The sequence below is a fragment of the Suillus paluster genome (assembly GCF_016628075.1).
Source record: "Suillus paluster strain FC165 chromosome Unknown EDB91scaffold_179, whole genome shotgun sequence".
NCBI classification, from domain to species: domain Eukaryota; kingdom Fungi; phylum Basidiomycota; class Agaricomycetes; order Boletales; family Suillaceae; genus Suillus; species Suillus paluster.
Genome location: NW_024537739.1, coordinates 26,139 through 34,074, shown reverse-complemented (window position 1 = coordinate 34,074; position 7,936 = coordinate 26,139).

The following is a 7,936-nucleotide window of genomic DNA, read 5'->3' as shown; positions in this document are numbered from 1 at the left end:
ACTTAGAGCACAGCTCTACTGAATACCATTATTTCTGCTTTGTTATCTTGGCATTAAAAATATTGAACATAACAGGTGCAGAAAACAAGTTTGTCCAATTTATGTTGTGAATGGATCATTGCAGTCTTTTTGATGCCTAATATGTCATGGAATACAAGGGAACCTTCTTTGTATAAAGCTACAGATTCAGAGCGCCATTCTGCCGGACACCATTATTTCCACCTCATTTTCTTGATATTATATGTGTTCCACTTTGCATTGGGAATAAGTCACCCAAGTCTTTCCAATGTCAACTTATGAAAGAATATAGAGGAATCTTCTTTGTATAAATCTACAAATTCAGAGCGTAATTTGGTATGACACCACTAGTTTTGTCATATTATCTCATTATTAGAATACTGAACGTATTTGGGGTGGGGTAAAACATGTCAATTTATCTGGTAGATGGACCACCATAGTTTTTCTGGCAGAATAGCTCAGTCTTTAAGTAACCTGTCCATTCAAGCATAAATTTGGTCTATCTAAGAGGTATTGCCAGGTTTGAATAGATGTGTGCAACTCAAACCATGAACATAAAATCAGTCGGGTCAGACAAACAGAAACATTGAGGATAGGATTGAGCATAACAAGAAGCTTGGTATGTTTGGAGGGCTTTGCCAGGTTCAAACAGATGTGTAAAACTTGTTCTATTGGACAGGCTTTGCCAGCTTTGAATGGATGGATGTAAGTCAATCATCTGGACAACTTCAGTCAGGAAAGTCAAGTAGAACCATTTGGGATATGATTGAGTGCATCAAAAAAATTGGTTCATTTGGAGCAATTTTACAGGTTTGAATGGAAGCACAAAACTTTTTCTATTGGAGGGGCTTTGTGAGGCATCACAAAAATATATATTCTGCGATGAGTATAATAAATAATATATGAGTATATATGGTGTAAATTACTTGATATTCTGGTGCCTAGTGCACTAAGGAGAGCCTCCCTTGTGTACTTGTCTCTGCAAACTCATCTGAGCAACTGAGAACCTCCCAAGCTGTGTTGTAGTGAGGGAAACCATACAAACTTTTCCAAACACTTTCCTGCAAGTGATGTGGAATGTTAGAGTATGATACATGACAATGATGAAGAATTTTACCTATTCCACCATTTGAGCAACTCAGTGATGCAGGCCTGAGCATCAGTTCCTGGTACAACCTCAAAAAAGTCTATAATGTTGTTGTAGAAATCATAGTAGTTGAAATCTCCATCAACACTTCACCAGGAGTTCACACTGGAAAGAGCAAATTGAAGCTATATGTCATATACCAGATCTGACCGCTCTGACATATTGATATTCACTCCGCCTGACCCTATACCTCTTCCGCCCTGTCCCCTTATCTGCTCCACCTTTCTCTGCTTGATCCAGTCAGCCTCCGCATCCGCTCCTGCACTTCTGCTCAACTGCCTCATTGGTCACCTTCTGTATAGCTTCCATCAAACTGGAACCTCTTTCCCATTCAGTACATAACCCTTACTTCCTGGATCACCAGCAATTCCTATAACCGCTCGATTACTGATTGTCACGAATTCCTAACACGAATCATTTTTCATTCCTCGGTTTTCCTTCGGCTATATCCCATAACCGAACCGGTCACGTGACACCGCCACCTTTCACACTATCACATCATCACCATGTCACAACTTCACCTCTTCACATTTCACCAGTCACATCTCCGATTGGATCCCCTAAACCCAGGGCTAGAACCATACGTTTTCCTATCACTTAATCTCCGTCTCTGACATCATTGCTTATACATCACGACGTCATACTACGTCATGCGCAGTATCGTACGATTCTTTCTCATTGGCTAATTATTTACAGACTCAGATAACTCCGACTCAATGTTATGTATATAGGTAGGGTAGTTAACGTAGTTCCTCTTTAGACTTAACCTCTTCGTTCCTACCTTGTGTAGACAGAGACGTTCACTCTCAATCTTACTCTTGCTCTTATCTTGACGAGTCCTAGTGGTTGTGTGAAAACCTTTACCATTCGGTGAACGTTGATCATAACACTGATCCATCATATACATATTGATATCCACTCTGACTTATGTTTCTGACTTATGTTTCTCTGTAGTTGTCATATACCGGATCCGGGTACCCCCAGTACCACCTATAAGCATCCCCACCCCTGGTCTGACCCCCTGTTTCCCCGTCTGCTCCATTCCTCCTTCCCTGACAATGCACGAAGTGCATCTCAGCAGGATTAGCCCTGCTACCTCTGCCCAACCCCGTTCCGCTTTTCTGACACTACTCCTATGTCCCCTGATCCCATACCCCTTCCATTCGACCCTATCTGGGGTTCCGCTCCTCCGCCCTATCGGTCCACCCAATCCTACTCCTACTCCCTCCGCTTTTCTGACCCACGGGGGTCCTTCAGTTCCGCTCGTATTCCCCCACCCAACTGTTAGTCTGTCCGACCGCCTCACCGGTCTACTCCTAGACTAGGAACCACTCAACTGGTCCTATCCCTGTTTAGTACCATAGTTCCGCTTTTCAGATCACCGGTAATCCCTATACCCTAGCGATTCTGATCCGTCGCATACATACTGTTCCCCGAGCCTTATTCTCATATGTCTCGGTCATCCTATTGTAATCCTGTACACTCAGCACATAGCCTTCTGCTATGCTATGCTCATCACTTAGAGTATATAAACATATGTACATTTGTCTGTAGATACTCAGTCTGAATATTACCTTTTCTAAGTCCTGCTCTTCTGTTCTTTGACTTGGGCCTGATCCTAGTCAACTCCTGTTTAAGCCGGCCTAGGGGATTGACTCCCTAGGTCGGCCATCCTCCGATCCTCCGACCCTCCGTTCCCCCGTTCCCCCATTCCCCTGTTTCCCCCGTTCCCCCGTTCCTCCGTCCCTCTGCTCCTCCGACTTCCCGTGCATCAGAACTAGACCCCGGACTCTCACATCCATCCCCTCCATTCTGCTCTGCTTCGGACTTGGTCCAAGCAGTTCCTTCCGCTCCACTTCTACTGTTGGTTCTGACCACAGTAGTCTCCTGCTTCCCTCCTGTTGGGCGGAACAACCCCCGCCTGACTCTCCCGTGCTCACCTAGTAGTCCGTCAGTCCTCCTTCGGAGGACCCCCATTCCGACGTCCTGTCGGAACTCATAGAACTCATGTTGGACTACATTCTGAAATTAGGGGCATGTACTCGGGTAAGGGGCGCAGCACATGAGCTGAAGCCAAGCCCCTCAGACTCCACTTTACCCCTGAGCACAGTCTTAACAGTAGTAATACTTACCAATTGTATACTCAGCACATAACCTTATGCTATGGACTACTGATCACTGCCTCCTCACATAGAAGTATATAAACATATCATGTGCATAGCTAGTTTCCTTAGTCTTAATATTACTTGTCTTCCCTCAGTTTCTACTGGTGGGAATTCTCCATAGGACTTTGCTCACTCCGGACACAAGTCCCGCCTTGTCATCACCTCTGCTCCTCTGCTTCCCCACTCCGACTTAGAGCCACACTCTAAGTTAAACTCCTTTGCTTCCCTCTGCATCATAAAACCAACCCCCTAGTCCCCTCTGCTCCGATCTACTTCCCCTGCTCCATCTGTTCTACTCCTAGTTGGTCTGCCACTAGCAAGCACCTTATCTCCTGAACCTCAAAGTGGACCGAAGCAGTCCACTCGTCCTATCGTCGGACAACGTCGGACCCACTCCAAATTTGGGGCACATACTCGGCTAAGGGCACAGCGCAAGAGCTGAAGCCAAGCCCTGACCCCTCTGCTTCTCTGTCTGAGCATGGTACCTAACACTATATCCACAATTATTTTCAAAAGGGAAACACCACAAAAAAGATTGTTGACAGGCCTGACAAGTTGTATATGCAATGGCATGTGGGGTCACCATTTTCATGCCAATGATATTAGCTATGCGACTATGGTTAGCTGTGTCATTCTCTCAGGACTGATGTCATTCATGTGATGTAATGACATCAGCACCATTGCCATTGCCATCAATTTCTTTGGAAGAGGATGGAGATGTAAAGACATGTTTAAATTCCTTCAAAAATGAGAGAAACAATACCCTTAACATAGCACAACATACTTTGAGCAGTAGACTTGAGTGAAAGAGACTGTCATATACCTGATCCGACCGCTCCAATATTGATATCTGCTCCACTTTCCGACCCCCTCCGCTCTATCCATCCTCCGCTCCGTCCAATCACAAGCCCACATTCCGCCCCTATGCTTTCACTCGACTGCTCAAACCGGTCCCCTTCCATAACCTCTCCATTCAACTGGACCTCTTTCCCCTTTTAGATATATACTTTCCCCTTCAGTACATAGACCCTTACTTCCAGATCACCGGTAATTCCTATTACCGCCCGATCACTGATCTGACGCGTACATTGATATCCACTCCAACTTATGTCTTCACCTGTGTAAAGTACTTACAAACTATATCCTTGGTACATAGCTTTACAACATAGTTATCCTGATCACTGCCTCATACATAGAAGTATATAACATATCATGTACTTAGATATTTTCCTCAGTCTTAATATTACTTGTCTTCTCGCAGTTACCTCTTGTGAGAATTCTCAGTAGGACCTTGCCTCCTCTGGACACAAGTCTCAACTTGTTGTCACCTCCGACCCTCCGGTCCTCCAACCCTCCGCTCCGACTGAGAGCCATGCTCTAAGTGCTCCCCTTAATTCTCCGCCCCTACCAATATTCCCCTTATCCCTTTCCCTATCCTCTGCATTATCCTCCGCCTTCTCCGCTCCGCTCCTAGTCGGCTCGCCACTAGTAGCTCGTACTCCCCGACCCTCAAAGTGGACTGAAGCGGTCCACTCGTCCTATCGTCGGACAACGTCGAACCCACTCCAAATTTGGGGCACATACTCGGCTAAGGGCGCAGCGCAAGAGCTGAAGCCAAGCCCCAACCCCTCTGCCTCCTGAGCTGGCACGGTACCTAACAGAGACCTTTCTCAATGTTGGCTGAATCAAATGAGTAGTCTTTGTGTCATATACCAGATCTGACTGCTCTGACAATATTGATATCCGCTCCACCCGACCCTATACCCTTTCTGCTTTCCCCCCATTTCTGCTCTGCATGTCTCTGCTCAATCCAGTTGGTCTCTGCATCTGCTCCTGTGCTCCTGCTTGACCGCCTCGTTGGTTACCTTCTGTATAGGTTCCATTCAACTGGAACCCCTTTCCCCTTTGGAACATAGCTCTTACTTCCCAGATCACTGGTATTTCCTATAACTGCTCAATTACTGATCCATCACGTACATATTGATATCCACTCTGACTTATGTTTTCCCCTGTAGTAATACTTACAAATTGAATACTTAGCACATAGCCTTATGCTATGGATTACTGATAACTGCCTCTTTACCCTCCTACACAGCCCACTCCACTGCCATCACTCCTGAAGCCAAACAGGAGGCCTCCACTGAGGCAAAAAAAATAGGCCATGATCCTCCCATGCACAGGAGTTCCACCTCAATGCTGCCACTCTCTTGAATCCAACTTCTCTTAGACCTTTTATTTCTCTTTCCAACTACTCCAACATTTCTGCTTTTCCCACTCTCTTAGATTGCAGTTCTTCTCATTGTTTTATAGAAACTAGTTTTATTAGAAAACATAAAATCTCTACATACACCATTCCTCCACTTCCACTTCATTTGTTTGCTGGTACTTCTAATGCTACTATTACCAAAGCAGTAGATTTACTTATCTGCTTCCCCTCCAGCAAGGTCACATTTGACATGTTCTACATAACTCCTTTGGATTCATCTTGTTTTATCATTTTAGGATATAGCTGGCTCACCCAACACAATCTGTTGATTGACTGGGTTTTGGGCAGCATACAGTTCCGACTGACATCTCATGGAATGCTATTCCCCCTGACGTCACCTCCTCCAGTTAAGGTAGCTCTGCCACCTCTGACCTCACCTTCTCCCCCTCTGCCTGATAATACCCCTCCTAACATTTCCCTGATAAATGCAGTCACCTTTTGTCAGGCCTGCAAATTAGAAGGATCAGTACAGTTCAGCATTTACCTCCACCCCACCAGTGTTGGCCTCTGCTCTGCTACTCTATTGTTGGAGCCAGTCAATTTGGCTGGCATCCCCTCTGACTATCACAAGTTTGCAGATATTTTTGATAAAGGCAAGGCCAGCGAACTTCCTCCACATTGTCCCTATGATCTCAAGATTGATTTGGAGGACATAGCCACCCTGCCTATCGGCACCATCTATTCCCTCTCCCCAGTCGTGTTAGGTACCGTGCTGACTCAGGAAGCAGAGGGGTCGGGGCTTGGCTTCAGCTCTTGTGCTGCGCCCTTAGCCGAGTATGTGCCCCAAATTTGGAGCAGGTCCAATGTTGTCCGACGGTAGGACAATTGGACCGCTTTGGTCTGCTCTGGGGGTTGGGGAGTAAAAGCTACTAGCGGTGGGCTGACTAGGAGCGGAGTGGAGAAGGCGGGGAGTGATGCAGAGAGGGGATAGGAGCAGGGGAATGTTGGTAGGGGCGGGAAAGGCAGAGGATAATGCAGAGGGGCGAAGGAGGATATTTGGTAGGGGTGGAGTAATAAGGGGAAGACTTAGAGCATGGCTCTAAGTCAGAGTGGAGGGTTGGAGGGTCAGAGGTGACAACAAGTTGAGACTTGTGTCCAGAGGAGGCAAGGTCTTACTGAGAATTCTCACAAGATATAACTGCGAGAAGACAAGTAATATTAAGACTGAGGAAAAATATCCAAGTACATGATATGTTATATACTACTATGTATGAGGCAGTGATCAGGGTAACTGTGTAGTAAAGCTATGTACCAAGGATATAGTTTGTAAGTATTTTACATAGGCGAAGACATAAGTTGGGGCGGATATCAATATGTACACGTCGGGTCAGTGATTGAGCGGCAATAGGAATTACCGGTCATCCAGAAGTAAGGGTCTATGTACCAATGGGGAAGGTATATATCTAAAAGGGGAAAGAGATCCAGTTGAATAGAGAGGTTATGGAAGGGGACCGGTTGAGCGGTTGAGCAGAAGTGTAGGGCGGAATGCGGACTTGTGATTAGACAGAGCAGAGGATGGATGGGGCGGAAGGGTCGGAAAGCGGAGCGGATATTAGTATTGGAGCAGTCAGATCAGGTATATGACAATATACCACAGTAGTTAGACCATGTATTCTCTAACTTGATCTTCACTTGTGATATACAACTCTAGTATCTGCTTTGATCCTTCAGTCAGTCATTCTGGATGAACAGCCTTCATTCAGTCTTCCATCGTCTCAGTGCTCCATGAAGTGGACACGAGATCAACCCTATCAAGTGCATTGTTGGAAAGCCGGGCTTTCCCATAACACCTCAGGGGCGAGTGCGTCAACATTCAAGACTGCAGAGACAGTGAGATACAGCCCCATGTATAAGACATGTTACGTACACCAATTGGAAGCCTGGTTCATCTCATACAGCAATTAGCAGCAGGTGGAACAATTTTCAGTTGGTCTGTGATGGCAAGATAAGAGCAATGTGCGCTCTTTGTGCAGATGACCACTAGCCCTCACAGGCAAGTCCGGAATCACATGTGAGACCCAAATTACAGGTGCTGGTCTTCTTGTACACTGATAGCCGTGGGAATAAGAGATGTAGGTCAAGATTGGGACTATGGAACTCAAACCCTAGGAGCTGCATCAGTGGGTAAAGGTCATTGTATGAAAGGCAAGTTAGATGATGGACAGTGATGCGAGTGCGATGATGGCAGGATAGATGTTGGTAGTGTGGATAGCCCATTCTGTCGAGGGCATCAGATATATTGATCGAGCGATGATGTGGCTGACTGGATGGCATGATAGATATCAGTCAACAGACAAATTCACTACATGTGGTAGTTACCAGTAGTTAACAATTGATCAA